This window comes from Lissotriton vulgaris, chromosome 4_1 (assembly GCF_964263255.1).
Source record: "Lissotriton vulgaris chromosome 4_1, aLisVul1.2, whole genome shotgun sequence".
Classification (NCBI taxonomy): Eukaryota; Metazoa; Chordata; class Amphibia; order Caudata; family Salamandridae; genus Lissotriton; species Lissotriton vulgaris.
Window position 1 is genome coordinate 1,992,151,348 of NC_141691.1, and position 18,023 is coordinate 1,992,169,370.

General features: G+C 48.2%; 1 protein-coding gene across 1 annotated transcript in view; it reads left to right on the top strand.

The window, feature by feature from the left end:
- The window catches only part of ZC3H3 (zinc finger CCCH-type containing 3), a 1,776,692-nt gene that overhangs the window by 1,594,003 nt on the left and 164,666 nt on the right, over positions 1-18,023 (top strand). The window lies entirely within an intron of this gene.

Genomic DNA, 18,023 nt, shown 5'->3' on the forward strand with positions numbered 1-18,023 from the left:
AGCAACCCCGCCCAACTTTGTGAGTTTTATGAGGCTATGCACCTCATATCTGGGCGGCCCATCCCCACTAGAATGCCTTTGGGCTTTGCTGGCTTGGTAGGGGCCCCTACTGGTCTACTGCCATCTGGTTTGCCCTCTGCACCAATTGGACCGACCCCTTGGATCCAAGGATGGATGTGGATCTGCGCCTGTACAGCCATCGTATCCTTCCTTTGCCCTATCTCCACTGCTGATGTCCCCGGTGCCACAATCCCCATACTCATCCCGGCTCCAATACAGAGTCGGATGGGCGTTGTCCAGCGATGATTCTGGCGCAGAGTGGGGCAGACCATCCAGGTCCTCGTCTGTGCCCTAGTCCTTTGGACTAAGACTTGGGGATGACTGGAAGGGACCACTGGATCCTGATGAATACCAGCCCATAGATGTCACCAAGGACACCTGGTGTGAGCATCTGGCTGTGGAATGGATACATCCCCAGATACTGGCTTAGTTTCTTCTCCTACCGTGGCGACGGAGGAAGGAGCCTCATTCGCTGTGGTGGTAAGTGGCGTGGCTGAGGTCCTAGACCTAGACGAATGTCTTGACTGAAGTACTTCAGCCGGAAGTCACCACATTTGACCTACTTATCCCATTTTACGAAGCCCTCACAGTTGTCCTGTTAGGGGCCTGGTCTAAGCCCACCTCAGGAACTCCATTGAATATGTCAATTGCCTGCCGCCTGCGCTCGGCCCCAGGGGACCCCAGTTTCCTCATAACAGACACCACCCCGAAGACCTTGGTGGTCCAAGCCTCCACTTCCAAAGTAAGGCCTGTTGTGTTCCCTACCATTCTCCCGGACAGGGAGTCCAAGAGACTGGATACCTTGGGGAAGAAGATATTCTCTTCCACCAGCCGACATGGTGGTTACTGAACACGGCGTGCCTTTTAGGCCAATACTCCCTCTCACACTGGTACTCGGTTGCGCAGGTGCTGTCTATTGTCTCGGAGGAGGACCGAGCCATACTTTTTCAAGCTATTGCTGACGGGAGAAACGCAGCTAATTTTGTCTTATGTTTTGGGCTAGACACGACCGACTCGCTAGGCTGAGTGGTTTCCTCATCAGTGGCCTTATGGCTCATAACCTGGTTGAGGGCACTGACTTTTCTGGGGATCACCAGACCTCACTGATAAACTTGACCTTTGATGGCTTCCATCTCTTAGGAGACAAGGTAGACTCCTCGCCGGATCACTTCTAGGACAGCAGGGCTACGCCAGGTACTTGGGCCTTTCCATGGCCCCTTGGCAACCACTGTCTGCCTCTTTTTTGGCTACGGAAGGGGTTTCCAGCCATTTCTCCAACTGCCCAGCCACAACGGCCAGCAGAATTCTCAGTCCTTGCATGGCTGAGAACATGGCACCCACTGGCCTCTTGGGTCAAATAGCCAGAGGTTGGAAAAGTGCACTCCGTCTGCCCCCACCCTCAGCAGCTGAAGCTGTCAAGACCCTATAGTTTGCCCCCGGCCATCATGATCATCCAGTGGGGGCAGGATACACGATCACTTGCCACTGAAGATCAATAACATCCGATTGCTGGGTTCTCCAGATTGCCCAAAGGGGCTAGTCTCTCCCCCTTGTGACTACCCATCCACCCATGCCACCCACATACAATCGGCTGACGGAGGACCACATTTCATTTCTACACAAGGAAGTGGAGGCTCTTTTTGCAAAGTGAGTCATAGAGAGAGTGCTGGCGTCAGAAGTAGGTTGTGATTGCTATTCCAACTAACTACTTTCTGATGCCCAAAGAGGATGTAGGACTTCGTCCTAATATAGATTTGCGCCCTCTCAATTTCTTCATGAAAAAGGACATATTCAAAATGCTCACACTCGATCAAGTCCTGTTTGGCTTGGATCCGGGTTGCTGGATGGTAGCGTTGGACTTGGAGGAGGCATGCTTCCACATTCCCGTCCTGCCTGCCAACAGACGTTACCTACATTCACAGTAGGCCACGAGCACTTTCAATTTGCAGTGCTCGCTTTTGGTCTTGCCAGCGCTCCTTGGGTGTTCACCAAGATGATGGCAGTAGTTGCAACTCATCTGCGGAGATCTGGTGTACCAGTTTGACCCGATGACTGACTGTTTAAGGCGAGCTTGCCCCGGGCAATCGTCTCTTCCAGACTATGGCAGACCTCTTGCGATCGCTTGAGTTCACTATCAACGTGCTGAAGTCACACCTGATCACTTCTCAGCTGCTCCCTTTCATCTGAGTTGTTCTGGACACAGTGCAGTTTTGGGCCTTTCCTCCTGAACAGCAAGGCCACGATATTCAGGTTATGATAGCGATGTTTCAGCCTCTAGTCTGAATTTTGGTGAGACTGACTCTGAGGCTACTAGGCCTCTTGGCTTACTGCATCTTGCTTGTGACCATGGCTCGCTGGCATATGCAGGCTCAACAGTGGGACCTGAAGTTCCAGTGGGCGAACCATTAGGGCGACATAGTTCAGATCTTGGGAGGCACTGCACAAGACCTGCAGTGGTGGCTGACAAACGGCGCTTGGGTCAGCGGCAGACCCCTCTCCCTTTCTCAACCACATCTAATGGTAGTGACTGATGCGTCTCTGCGGTAACATCTGAGAATGGTGGAAATCAGAGGACTTTGGTCTCTGGCAGAATGCAGACTTCACATCACCTGTTTGAGCTCCGATTGATTCAGTTGGCATTGAAAGTGTTCTACTCTCCATAAAGGGAATGCTAGAGCAGGTACTCACGGACAAACACCACCACAATGAGGCACTGCAGCAAACAGGGGGTGGTGGGATCATGGACTCTCTGCGTCTCTGGACATGCCTGGAACGTCAGGGCATTTCCCTGATGGTTAAACACCTAGTACCCTTTCTGAACGCAGCAAACTCAGCCAAAGATGCCTAGTGGACCACAAGTGGCATCTCCAACTGGAGGTGGTGTAAAGTCTCAGCAGTGGGGAGAGCCTTGGTTAGACCTGTTTGCCACTGCTGAGAATGTGCAGTGTCATCAGTTCTGCATCTGGAGTTTCCAAGGCAGCTTTTGCTCAGCAGCTCTTTGTCTAGAGTGGAGCTCTGGCCTCCTGTATGCCTTTTTGCCAATACCACTCCTGCCCAGAGTTCTCCAAAAGATCAGGAATGACCAAGCCCAAGTCCTTCTTGTGGCTCTTACTGGGCTCGGAGAGCGTGGTATCCTGAGCTGTTGAGCATGTGCTTTTGTCCTCTGGTCCGGCTGCACCTTTGTTAGGATCTCCTGTCACAGCAGCAGGGGAGGATTCTCCACTCGAACCTGTCATTGCTCCACATTGATGCACTGAGAGTGACAGGTGACAGTTGACCACTTTTGACCTTCTTCAATAAGTCTGTAATATTATTTTGGCAGCTCCCAAGATGGTATACGCCGGCCGTTGGATCAAGTTTGTGGCATGGTGTACAAACAGTTCGAACCTTTTTATGCACCCTTTTCCCAATTTCTTTAGTTTATCCTTACCCTGGCCCATCAGGGCAAGTTGAAGCGTTATTTACCTGATATCTTCTCCTTTCTGTGACTGCCTGGTCAGCCTTCCCTTTTCAAATCCCCTATTGTAAATAAGTTCCTTAAAGGTATTCAGTATGTTTCCTCTAGTTCCCTTCATGGGACCTCAATTTGGTATATACTTTTCTAATATGCGCTCCTTTGAGCCATTTCATTACTGCCCTCTTAGGCTCCTTCCCATCAATACAGTCTTTCTTGTACCAATTACATATTCCCGGAGTGTCAGTAAACTGCAGGCGCTGCCATCTCAGCCACCGTATATCTCCTTTTACCCAGACAAATGGTTGTTTGGACTCAACCATCCTTCTTGCCTAAGGTAATTACCCTGTTCCACGTAAGCAAGTCTATCACTTTGCCTACCTTTTACACTCTGCCTCATCCATCTAAGGAAGATAAGAGAGTGCAAGTGTTCACAGACAACACCACCGCCATGTGGTACTGCAACAAACAGAGTAGGGTGGGGTTGTGGACTCTGTCATGAGGCTCTGCATCTCTGGACATGGCTGAAACATCAGGGCATTTCCCTAGTGGTTCATCAGCAACCGGGCTCTCTGAACGCCAGAGCAGACAAACTCAGCCGAAGATGCCTAGCAGATCGAGAATTACGTCGCCAAATGGAGGTGGTGCAAGGTCTCTTTCAGCAGTTAGGAGAGCCTTGGTTAGATCTGTTCGCAACCACCGAGAACGCACAGTCATCAGTTCTGTATTCTGGAGTGCCCAAGGTGGCTCTCACTCTGGGACGCCTTTCATCTTGAGTGGAGCTCAGGCCTCCTGTATGCCTTTCTACCAACACCACTCCTGCAGCAGTAATATGCGGGCTGTGCAGAGGGACCTGAAGTTCCAATGTGTGCAGCATCAGAGGAATCTCTCCACATGATCCAGATCTCAGAGGGCACTGTAACAGATCTGCAGTGGTGGCTTACTTGACCCAACAAGCATTTGCAATGCAATAGGTCTTGCATTAGGAAATTTTTAGCTATTGGTATAGTAAATGACAATTGTTTTATTTCTGTGTTGGTTTTGAAAATAGCTAAATTAATAGCTTTGTCATTTACAATGCCAATAGTCATAACTTTCGCAAATGTGACACCTATAGCATTTGTAATGCAATATGTGTTGTATTTACGTGACTCAGATGTATTGCTATTACAAATAACAATGGCTTTTAATTTTTTTTATTAATTAATACTTAAATAAAAGTTATTGTAATTTGTAATAGCAATAGCTTAAACTTTTGTAAATAACTTCTGTGAAGATTGTGTTAAGTGTATTTTATGGTGACGAAAATCCAAGAACAGAAGTGAAATATTAACATCTTTTTGTGACGTTTGTAATAAAGTTTGAGACCTTGAGAGAACATCTTTGAACCAGTTGTTGTTGAATGGTTGCACAGATTGATGCTGTGGTGCCCCTGAGTGGTGATGCTGAGTGAGTGCGATAGATAGAGTGAGTGCGATAGATAGAGTGAGTGCGATAGATAGAGTGAGTGCGATAGATAGAGTGAGTGCGATAGATAGAGTGAGGGCGATAGATAGATAGATAGATAGATAGATAGATAGATAGTGCCTATAAATAAACCCATCAAAAACATAAACACCTAATAAACAAAAATGCCTGATTATTGAAAAGGAATAGACCAAGATATTAGATGTGTGCAAATACAATAAACAGAAGCAAGACAGTGAAGGGGCAGGAGAGAGTGAGACGGAAACAGAGGAAGAGGGGAGAGGCCAAGACAGGGAAGGGGCAGGAGAGAGTGAGACAGAAATAGAGGAAGATTGCAGAGGCCAAGACAGAGAAGGGGCAGGAGAGTATGAGACGGAAATAGAGGAAGAGCGCAGGGGCCAAGACAGGGAAGGGGCAGGAGAGAGTGAGACAGAAATAGAGGAAGAGTGAAGAGGTCAAGACAGTGAAGGGGCAGGAGAGAGTGAGACAGAAATAGAGGAAGAGTGGAGAGGCCAAGACAGTGAAGGGGCAGGAGAGAGTGAGACAGAAATAGAGAAAGAATGGAGAGGCCAAGACAGTGAAGGGGCAGAAGAGAGTGAGACTGAAACAAAGGAAGAGTGGAGAGGCCAAGACAGGGAAGGGGCAGGATAGAGTGAGACAGAAATAGAGGAAGAGTGGAGAGGCCAAGACAGGGAAGGGGCAGGATAGAGTGAGACAGAAATAGAGGAAGAGTGGAGAGGCCAAGACGGTGAAGGGGCAGGAGAGAGTGAGACAGAAATAGAGGAAGAGTGGAGAGGCCAAGACAGTAAAGGGGTAGGAGAGAGTGAGACAGAAACGAAAGGCACATGGCGAATTGCGAACAAATGTGAACATTAACAATGCAAAAATACAACAAACAAAGCAAGGCGAAGTTGTTGTGTGCATGGACCTACACTGCATGCAGCTCTGCCACACCCAGGAATACCCTCGCCCAAAGAACAAACTGCAGGAAGAAGCTGCCTCAGCCATGTCTGGACGATGTAAGATGGGGTCGACAGAAGGCCATTCCTGGCGAGGCAGCCATTGTTCCAGTGTCGTCCCCTTTACATGGTCAGTAGGAGCAAGTGGGAGGAGGGAGTGGGAGCGGGGTGTGAGATAGATCAAAGCCTTTACTGTGATCAGTGGCCCGCAGGCTGCCAGTGGGAAGGAACAAGCATATTGCGAGCGGTGGGGGAGTCTGGTGCGAGGCGTGGGGGACGGTGGAGGGGGAGCAGGCATATGGGGTGTGAGTGAGGCCAAGCGCGCGCCTGGGGAAGCTTTTACGCTCCAGTACACAACATGCTTTGTAGGAAATCCGGCTTGTTCAAGAGAGTTTGGTCACATGTAATAGGTTTCGAGCAATAAATTGCTCGACCTAAAAAGAGCATTGTCATTTTACCTTGATGGCACACGGCCGTCCGAGTGAACGACCAGTTCTTCGCAGGGTATGTAGGAGCCAAGAAAGGAAAGGTTGTGCAGAAACTATGCTCTGCTTAAGATCTGCTATGCATTTGCTAAGAGGCAACTCCTGGAGGGTGTGCATGCGCATTCCACCAGAGCCAATACTGTGACCACTGTACTACCACGCGGAGTTCCGGTCCTGGACATCTGTCAGGCTGCAATGTGGGCTTACCTACACACGTTCACTAAGCACTACTGCCTGGACAATCGGGATGGGCACTTTGCCCTTTTGGTCCTGCACGACTTTGTAGTCTAAATCCAGTTCACATACCCTCCTTTGGGGAGGTATTGCTTGGGTATTTTATTCTAAGGTAAGAAATTTGAGGCTAGAAGTCTCCATCAGATGAACATGTTACTTACCTTCGTTAACGCCTTACCTGGTAGAGAGACTATCCAGCAGTATATTCCTTACCAACCTATCTATTCTCCCCGGATACAGGTAGAGGAGTGTTCCCTTTTCAGGTCTATAGTTTCACACACCAGTGGTTGGTGTTCTTCATGGCACCACACTCCTGGCATGGAAAGTTTTGAAAAGAAACTGACGTCAGCGCGCTGCGGTGGTGCCTATATAGTGACCACGCACGTCACTTTTGATGTGGACGATGCCACTTACCGGTGTGCAGGGGTACTGCTCACAAAAAAATTCTGAATCCAGTCTGATGCCTGGGGATAATTCTAAGGTAAGGATTCTGCTGCTAGACAGAGTATCAACCAGATAAAGTGTTACCAACGGTAGGTAACTTTCTCTTCAAGTCCAAACTCATCTTTCAGTTCCTCCCTGCTCACCACAGTCGTATAATCGAAATCTCTTGCGCTGTGAATGATGGCAAACATCTTCAAGCTGTACTGCACAGATGCCTGAAAACCTGTTTTTCATGCAACACCTTGTAGTTGTGGGCAAACAGCAGAACTTTTCAGTTTGGTTGCGAATAAGCCTTTTGGTAAAAGTACAAAAAGTGTTTTAAAAATGTGCAGATATCGCTGCTGCACAGATAATGGACATTAAAGGAAATGCCTCCAGCCCTTAAGTAAGACATAGGTGTTTGCCAATGAGCGACTATGGTCAGTCAAGCGGTCAACCCCGCAATGTCTTTGGGGGTCACTTCAGCGATATCTGCTCTTTTGGTGAATTGACTAAAGGTATTTTAGTCCTCACCCAGAATTGCATGAAACACCGAAATGTGGGCGAAATGCAAGTAAATAAGAAGGGAGCACACCACCTTTCTCCCCTAAGCGCCCAGGTATAGGCGTCCCCATATTTCAAGCTCCAGTTAAATAGCCTGCAATTGAGCAAAGTGTTCTCCGCGCGATCATTGTATCCAAGCGCACCAATGCAGACCATTTCAATCGAGTGCTAATTTAATTAGAAAGCACCCATTTTCGTTAATTTGTTCGAGAAGATCGCTGGAAACTCCTGGCGCGAACAGATGTTGCTGTCTCCCCCGATGAGCATTCAGGGCTGTGTAAATGGCTCCACTCAGCCTTGTTTAGGAGCGGAGAGAGAGTTTTATCGCTGCCAGCGACCCCTTCTGTAAACATTTTACAGCTCTCTGCAAGTTTGAGTGACGATAAAGCCCTGGCCATAGAGCTATCATTTTATTGTCATATTTCACGGTCGTAACGTTAATGGAGGCTGCGCGCGGCAGCCATTTACTGACGGCTCCAGTGAGCGGAAAACTCTCTCAAGGGTTCAGCCTGCCACGGCTTTCGCCTCTGCCAGGCTCACTCCCTGTGTCTTACACACAAGGACAACAGCATGGAATCGGCTGCCATGCGCGCATCGCATTAAAGGCGCGGGTGTGGCATAATGGCCAGAGTTGCTGACTTTGGAAATAGGGAACCAGGTTCGAGTCTTGGCCTCGCCTCAACATCATGTGATTCTAGGCAAATCACTGAATCTCCCTGTGCCTCCAAAAATGAATGTAATGTAACTGGTACCCATGTAAAGCGCTCCAGTACAGTCGGGTACAGTTTGCGCTATATAACACTGCAAAAAAAAAAAGGCAGCGCTAGTTGCGCCCCGTGCAAAAGTCTTTTTTTTTTACCACCATGACCTCCTTCTCCACGAATTCCCTCACTGCCACTCTCCAACAGTGCCCCTCATCTCTTCATAGTCCCTCTGACATACATTTCATTTTTTTTAAAACGCTGCTCATAATTTACCCACACTCAGTTGTGTGATCTGCATGGGACACATTCTTAGCAGCAGGTACATTATGCCCAGGGCTTTAAGTTGGATGACAAAACTGGGAGTTCTCTAAAAGGGGCTTGGCAAACATGTTAAAGGGGGTGGTCAACACAATTAGGGACCTGGCCTACCTTTGGCTATAAGGCCTTTTATCTAGATTGAAAAAAATGCATGGCATTCTAATATGTCACACTGAGAATCTTAGAACTCTCCTGCTGTACACCACTGAAAAGATTACAAAATCAGCGTGTCCTCTCTGTATACTTTTAGGGGCTCAGGGAGAGGGGACAGTAGTCAATCTGACTTTGCAATGAGTGCCTATGGGAGAATATATTCACAGATGGCACCAGCAACATCCACATGGTAATACTAGCACCCTTTCAAAGGTAGGCCAGAGTTTTTTCAAGTTTTCTCTGCATAGACAATGTATGTTCCTGTGCACCTGCACTGTAGCCTTTGAGGAAAGGACAGATGATCGTGTGTAAAGTTCTAATTCAGTATCATGTCCGGACCTTTGCACCAACTTCAAATCTTAAGTGACGGGTATTTGGGGCAGATGTATCATAAGTTTTTTTTTTTTGTCGCAAACGCTGCGACAAAAAAATCGGAAAATGCGATGTATCATTGAAATCGCATCGCAAACTTAAGGAATCGCAAAATTTGCGATTCCTTAAGTTTGCGTCAGCATTTAAGGATTCGCAAATTGCGATTCCTTAAATGCTATGTATGAAGCATTCAGGTTTTGCGAATTTACACTAAGAAATCGCAAAATACCACCAACTTGTAGTTGGTGGTAATTTGCAAATTCTTTTACAAATGCACTTTTTGACATTTGTAAAGGTGCAATGTGGCGCGGATACATGCCCTTAGGGCATGTATGTGCGCCATATGCGCACACATGTAAATTTCAGGGGTGCAGCAGGGTGTCCTTAAGACACCCTTGCACCCTTGAAATTTTTCTCAATTTGCGATTAGCAAATTGCGAATCGCAAATTGAGAATAATTTCCCATTCCTTCCTATGGGCCTCCTGGCCCATAGAAATGAATGGGAAATTATTCCTTAATTGCGATTAGCAATTTGCTAATCGCAATTAAGGAATTTTAAGAAATTGCAAAAAAATAGCGAATTTTTACAAACATACCATTTTGCTATTCTCAAGTAGCGATTCTCAAAAAATCACTATTTGAGAATCGCAAATAGGTATTTTGATACATCTGCCCCTTTGTCTCTCGGAAAGATGTGATAATAGGTTTGTTGCAAACTGTGTAAAGCGCTTTAAGACTAAGAAAGGGATATTCAGGGGCGTAGCTTAGTCAGTAAGATTGGGGGGGTTGCGCTTCAAATTTGCCAATAATCATGCTGACACATAATGTTAAAACCGACAAAAAGGAGAGATTCCCTTGAACAGAACTAATTGACTGAGCTAAACAATTAAAATCATAACAAGATACACGTATATAAAAAGAATTCTACAGTTTATTGGTAATACAAACATTAAAAGAGTGGACAATGAAGGAACCACTCAACAACAAATTAAAACAAGAGATAAACAATTAAAATAAATTGACATTCAATATTGACCAGCAAAATTGAAACACTTAGACAGAAAAACAGTAAGACATTGAACTCGTGCAATACTGGGTGTATATTCGAACTCTATTTCTGACACCTAAGTTGTTTACACCACAATATAGTATATCAACATAAATGTCCTAGTCATGAATTATACTAAGTGGTGCGTCGACGCGTTTCGGTGGTTTTCCACTATATTGTCCACCTTTATCAAGACTACTCCTGCTATCTGTCGTAGTATAGGGGTCAATGTAATCACCCATAAGAATCCGTTTTTGGGCGTGGTGAGGTTTCAATTATTATCATGTCAGAAAGCGATGTAGGGAGAGATGCTGGCTTTGAATATCCACTTTAAAATTGCATGATTAAATCAGGCTAGAGGTGAAATACTCCTGGTACTTCAACAATTAGGCGTTAAATGTGGGCAGTCCGAAATAATTGAGCCCCATAAAGCGTTATTTTCGTTTTTTTCTTTTATTCTTATCTTGTTGAAAGACCAGAGGCGCCTGTGTCATGTCCTTGCGGTGTGAACTTATGTTGCACTAGTCAAGCGCATAGGACTGCTTGCTTCTCTGGTTGAATGAAACCCTTTTGATTAAAAGGCCAGGGGCGCTTGCATCGTATCTTTGCGATGTAGAGGGATTATTGCCCTGGTGTAGCGCAAATGGTCTGCCTGTTCCTCTAGTTGCAATGTGGCGCATGTATGTGTGCCATATGTGCACACATGTAAATTTCAGGGGTGCAGCAGGGTGTCCATAAGACACCCTTGAAAATATTCTCAATTTGCAATTAGCAAATTACGAATCGCAAATTGAGAATAATTTCCCATTCCTTCCTATGGGCCTCCTGGCCCATAGTAATTAATGGGAAATTATTCCTTAATTGCGATTAGCAATTTGTTAATCGCAAATAACCCCTTCGATGCTGATGACGAGTTCAGCTCGTCATCACCCACGGGTGGCGTGTGCTGATGACGAGCTGAGCTCGTCATGTAACTCAGAATTTTGGAAATCCCAGCACACAGCGAAAAAACCGCTAGCAGTCAAGATGTTAAGGCATTTTAAGAAATCGCTAAAAAATAGCGAATTTTTATAAACACACCATTTTGCTATTCTCAAGTAGCGATTCCCAAAAAATCACTATTTGAGAATCGCAAATAGGTATTTTGATACATCTGCCCCTTTGTCTCTCAGAAAGATGTGATAATAGGTTTGTTGCAAACAGTGTAAAGCGCTTTAAGACTAAGAAAGGGATATTCAGGGGCGTAGCTTAGTCAGTAAGATTGGGGGGGGGTTGCGCTTCAAATTTGCCAATAATCACGCTGACACATAATGTTAAAATACATAATGCAAAAAGCAGGGTGCCTAAGCGGGGCCTAAGGGACAATGGGAAGGGAGAAGATTGTGCATTGGTAGGAGACAGTACAAAGTGAGAAAAAACATAAAAGTTTGTAAAATAACTTATTTTTACTTTTTTTTTTTTTAAAACCTTTATTGCACCTGTATAATACACAGCGGAATGCCCACAACCCTGTGGGCCGGCCGCTAAAACAGTCCGTGAATCAGAATGCAGCAACTCAAAATTTTCACTGGACAATCAGTCTCTGTATAAATCAAAAATGGCCGCTGCGAAAGTAAGGTGCATCACATATATCTGTATCGTCGCTGGTTGAGGTTTTTGATTTTACTTTTTTTTTAAAACAACAACACTCCAACTTCAAACGTTAGGACTAGGATTACGATCGTGCATTGAGCAATACAGTCTGAGTTACAAGTACCTCTTGCGAGAGGCCTACTCTAGTCCCACTCCCATTCATTCGATCACTCTCAGCTAATCGTACCATGTTATCCACCCCATGCCTCCCCTCTTAGCAATTCAATTAGGAAATCCCTCTCAATAACCTCGGCTTCCCCTCTTCCAACAATTCGCACACAGCTTTATTCCACTTCCTCTTCCCCGTCGGACTCATCTTGGTCATCCTCCTGTAAGGGGTCACAAATCTCCCCTCTGTACACATTCCATTTCGTCCAGATTTTATTCCACTTCCCCGGGCAGGCCCGGTTGGAATATACTGCCCTTTCCGTTATCATCACCCTGTCCATGTTTAGACAGCATTGTGACTTGGTCGGCAGTTCTGCCGCACCCCAGCGTTGTGTGATGTCCCGTTTTGCCACCATCAGTCCCACTGTAACCCAGAGCTGCCCATGTCTAGAGAGGTCAGTAGGCTCCCATGCGTTTAACAAGCACCTCTTTGGGTCGGGCAATAGCGACAGTTCTAGTGCTTGTGAGACTGTGCGAAGTATCTGTTTCCAGTATTCCTGAATCTTGGGGCAGTCCCATATGGTGTGAAAAAATGCACCTTCCTCCCCACACCCTCGAAGGCAATAAGGATGTGGTATCCTGTGGATGCGGTGTAGCATAGTCCTAGTGTAATAAACCCTGTGTAGTATCTTCAGTTGTTCTAGCCGTAGTCGGGCCGAGATGCCTACTTCCTTAGGGGACCCAAGTGCTTCATTCCAATCATGCTCATCCATTTCACTAGTGTCTCCCTCCCATTTTGCCTTTAATGAGAGTGTCGGATCTGGGAAGTTGTTGAGCAATTTCCGGTATGTGAGCGATGTTGCACGTTCCATCATAAAATCAGCGAGGAGGCGGTCTTCCAATGGCGAGGACTCGGGCAGCTCTGTGTCTGGGGGTAAGGCCGTGAGTAGTGCGTGTTGTATCTGGATGTACATATAAAGCTCCCTGTCACCAAGTTCATATAATTCATTTAGTCGGTCAAAGGGTATCACCCCGTTCCTCTCCCAGAGATCGCCCACCGTGGAAATCCCTATAGTGTCCCAGTGTGAGAATCCCTTACTGTTTCTCATGTTGCCCAACATTCGAGAGTCCCATAGTGGGGTCATTTTGGTGATCCTCCCCTTCCAACCCAGCGCAGCTGTTGCTGTATGCCACAGCTGCACCGTTAGTCTAGTGGGCCCCAGTAAGGCGCAAATTTTACGGTGGTCGTATAATGGACCCAGTAGGCTGTTCGTGCCTAATTGTGCCCTGTCGGACTGAAACGCTGGTTCGGTTTGTGATGCGTGAATCCACTGGTTGATGGGCTTAAGGTGTGCTGCCCAATAGTACAGCTTTAAGTTAGGTAAAGCGATACCACCGTCGTACCAGCCTTTGTGCAGCTTGGATTGCGCTATGCGTGCAGGGAGGTTTCCCCATAAGAGGTTAGAAACTAACGCTGCCACCTTCTGGAAAAACCTAGGGGCCACCGGGTAGGGTGTATTTTCAAGGACATACAAAAATCGTGGCAATGCCATCATTTTGTAGAGTGCAGCTCTCCCCAGGAGTGTTAGTGGGAGACCCGACCAGAATGCAACATCTTGTTTGAGTCTATCCAGGTGAGTCTTCAGGTTCTTTTCCATAAATTCCGTTGGATCCCTAGTGACCTGAATGCCCAGGTATTTAAACGACGAGCCCGCTATCGCTAGGGGGCACGCCGCACCAAGGGTCGGGGCCTGTCCCTGCAAAACATACAGCTCCGACTTATTCCAATTCAACGTATAGCCGGAAATTCTGCCGTGCGTGTCACAGATATGCAATAAAGCCGGTACCCCGCTTTCGGGGTTTGTTAGATAAATCAACATATCGTCTGCATATAAAGACAGCCGGTCCTCCCACCCTTCACTCCAGGATATGCCCTTGAGGAGAGGCCCTTATGAGAGTAGCGAGGGGTTCCAAGGAAATAGCGAACAGTAGGGGCGATAGGGGACAACCTTGCCTCGTGCCCCTCCCCAGTGGGAACGTGCACGAGATATGTCCGTTAGATACCACATGGGCCACCGGGTCAGTGTATAGTAGTCTGACCCACGCGATAAAGCGGGGCCTGAATCCCAAGCGCTTCAGTGCCTCAAATAGATACGCCCATTCCAAGAGGTCAAATGCCATCTTAGCGTCAAGAGCTAATATCACTGCTTGTGTGGTGATAGAATCTGCTCTAGCTAGCACGCCGTGCAGCCTGCGCAGATTCAACGCTGTATTTCTATGTGGCATAAATCCGGACTGTATAATTAACGGTAGATGGGGCAGGATTCTGGTTGCTAGGAGTTTGGCCAGAATTTTAACTTCGGCATTCAGCAAGGATATGAGGCGATAAGAGGAGCATTCATCAGGTGGTTTACCTGGTTTAGGAATGGTTACTATGGTCGCCGCTTACTGGCCCGGCGGAAGGGAACCCTTCTCTAGACATTCCTTAAACATCCCCAGCAGATGTTCACTGAGGGTCTCGGGCACTGCTTGGTACCATTCAATGGGGATGCCATTGGGTCCCATTGCTTTACCCGGGTTTAGTGCCCGAATCGCCAGCTGCATTTCATCGGCGGTGATGTCCGCTTCCAGCTCACTCGATGCTTCCGGTGATAATGTTTGGACCTCGATCGGAGCTAATATTTCTCTGGCCATCTCAGGTGTAATGACATGATCCGGGGTGTACACCCGTTCAAAGTGGGTCGCGAGTAGTTCAGTGATACGTCCCGGGTCTGTGTGCACCGCCTCTTGGTCGTCCTTCAAGCGTTGAATCCCCCTAGAATTACCTTCCCGTTTATCAAGCCAAGCCAACATTCTCCCAGCCTTTTCACCCACCTCGTAGATTCTATTTTGAGTGTCGGTTATGTGCCCTTTTACTTGCATGCGCAGGTGATCGTTGTATAATTGTTGTTGAATGGCAAGTGCGTGTAGGGTTGATGGAGAGGGGTGTTGTTCATGAGCTGTGGTCCGTACCTGTAAAGCCACTTCCAGATTAACTAGCTCTTGGAACTGCTGTCTTTTATGACCCGTGATGGAGTTAATGGCTTGTCCCCTTAAGACCGTTTTATAAGCTTCCCATAGTATCTCGGGGGAACGCACTGAGTGTACGTTTTCTTGAAAATATTGTGTCGTTGTTTTTTTAAGAGCCTTGCGAACCTGGGGAACCCTAAAATAGGTAGCGTGTACGGGGTATATGCGTTTGCGCGATCGTACCTGAGAGGAAAGCTTCAGTGTAAGTGGCGAGTGGTCCAAGATCCCTCGAGGGTGGATTGCCATTGTGTCTATATGTTGGAGACCGTCTCCCAGTGTCAGGAAGTGGTCGATGCGAGAGAGACTGCCGTGCACAGTGGAGTGAAAGGTGTATTGTTTCGTACCGGGGTGGAGATGTCTCCAGATGTCAGTCAGTCCCATGACCGTTACAAACAGCTGGAGGTGGGGGACCCCTCCCGTGTGAACCGGTGTGGGGAATCTATTGAGTTGTGTGTCCAGAACTGCATTGAAGTCCCCTCCTAGGGTGATCTCACCCTCGGGGAGAGTCAGAAGGAAGTCACCTAGTTTTGGGAGGAGTACCGAGTGCAATGCCGGTGGGATATATACTGAAACCAGATTGAAAAGTTTTCCCTCCCATTGCCCCTGCAGGGCCGCAAAGCAGCCCTGGTTGTCAGTCTTAGTCTGTAAGGGGATGAAACGTGCGTTTTTCTGCATCAGGATACCGGTCCCCCTGGAACCGGACGTGAACCCAGAGTGGACCATCATTTTATAGCCTCGTCTATCCAAGGCCTTGGTAGCCCCCCCTATCAGATGAGTTTCCTGCAGTAGCGCTATGGTGGGTTTTTGCCTTTTGATTGCGGTCAGCACCAACCCCCGTTTAACCTTGTCCCCAAGTCCTCTTACATTCCAAGTCAGTAAACACAAGGAAGGGCACTGCGACTCAGGGTCTACGTCACCCATTACAGGGACGGGAACGTTAGCCATTAGCTATTATGGGATCCATGGTGTATTGGCTAATAAGTGTAACGTTTATGGTGGCTACGCAAGTGCTTAGCAAAGGGCTGAGGGACCTCACGGAGGCATATGATTATTGTCCATCCCACCCATCTTGTATTGACTCATGCAAAAATCTAGGCATTGTCTTCGACCGTATACATACATTCCTAACTGTAACAGTACAACCCCCCCCCAACCCCCCTCCCTGTAACCCTGCCTAACGGACTTTCAACTGCCCGCCCCCCCAACTGAGCAGAGTGCTTGACCCATCCCGCAACCAGAGTACTTGAGTGTAGGGGGGAGAGCGTCTCCCCGAGCAGGCGGCATCCTTGCGTGCCGTTGGTGTGTTCATGCCAGTGTCCATATGCAGTGGTTAAACAGTGTGTGAATGATCAGCGATTGCCTGTCCACAAAAGTCGGAGTATGGGGTTCATTCTTCACCGCCGGCCCCCGCAAAACCACGGGACGGAGAGCCTTCTGCCCCTCCTCGACCCGACGTCTGTGAGCCAGTCCTGCTGTCGCCTCTGCTATCCTGATTAGACCTGTGTTGCCTCCGCTGCCGGTCCACAGTATGCCATCCCTCAAGCCAGTCCCGGGCCGCGTCCGGAGAGTCGAAAAACCACACTTTTTTGTCCGCCACCACTTGCAGCCGGCCGGAAAGAGCATCGAATACGGCAGTTCTTTTTCCCTCAAGGTTCTTTTCACCTCCAGAAATGTTCTTCTTTTCCTAGAGACCTCTGCCGTGTAGTCTGGGAAGAAGGCAATTCTCGAGTTCTGAATTTGGATCGGTGGCGCTACCCTTGCGGCCTGTAAGATGGCGTCGCGGTCTCTGAAATTGAAAAGCCTTATCAGTATTGGTCTAGGCGGCCCACCTGTCTTAGTTTTGCCCCCCGGCACTCTGTGGGCCCGCTCCACCGAGAAAAAGTTCGAGAGGCCTTTGTGCTGGAGTCTGGTTTTGATTATTTCTTCCACATAGAGGTCCATTGCACCCTTGTCTTCAGATTCCGGCACTCCTAAAATTCGAACGTTATTGCGCCGGGAGCGCCCTTCTTGGTCATCCAACTTTTCTCTGAGCAGTTTGTTATCAGTCTGTAGCTGTTCCATCGCCGTTTGTAACTCAGACACGTCTTCGACCAAGGATTTAGTGACAACCTCCGCCTGTTTTACCCTTTCATTCATTTTGAATGCACCGGAGCCAGAGCCGCCAGGACGTCCTCTAGTGTGGCCTTCTTCGCCCCTTCGGTTTCCGACGCTTTCACCGCATTCTTGCGCTGATCTTGAGGAGGAGTTTGCCTCTCGTAAGCGAATTTGTCCAGTTTGGCCTGAGTAGTGCTATTCCTGGGGCCTCTGTTGGACATGGCCTTGGTCTCGTGATCGTCTCAGACCGGTGTAAAAAGTCCGCGGTCGAACCAAGGAGGGCCGGTGCTTCGTTATCTTGCCTCCGTCCGTGGACGGCCGCGCTAAGTGATTGTTCAGCGCTTACTAATAGTAGCCACCAGTGATGCTGCCAAGACCACGGGTCTTTATAGTTCCGCGGGGGTGGCTGCTGGAAGAGCCCGGGGCACGACGTGTAGCCAACGCCCAAGATGGCGTGTCTGGTTGTTCGAGCTTCGGCGTTGTCCGCGGCGCCTCCAGGCGTGGCTCCACGAATGCCTGCTGCCACGGGCCCCGCTTGTATCACCGGGCCGCCGGAAGATGCCTACAGGCTGTCCTGGCAGTGCGTCCCGGACACCGGTACATCCGGCCAACCACTGCCGCCAAAAGTCTATTTCCGGCCGGTTCCAAATTATACGCAACTCTGCTGCCTCCAGGAGAACGGTAGGCCCCACCTCACACCGATCTCTGCCAAGCGATGTCGCGCTGCTCCAGGGTCTTCGCTGCCTCAAAACTGGTCCGCCGGGTGCTGCACGGACTCTGGGTCCGATCCACCCCTTTAAGCACCTTGAAAATCAGGATAATTATGACGGATTTCAGTGGGAAGCCGCCTTGTCACGGGAGCCTCTCTAAGCTGCGGC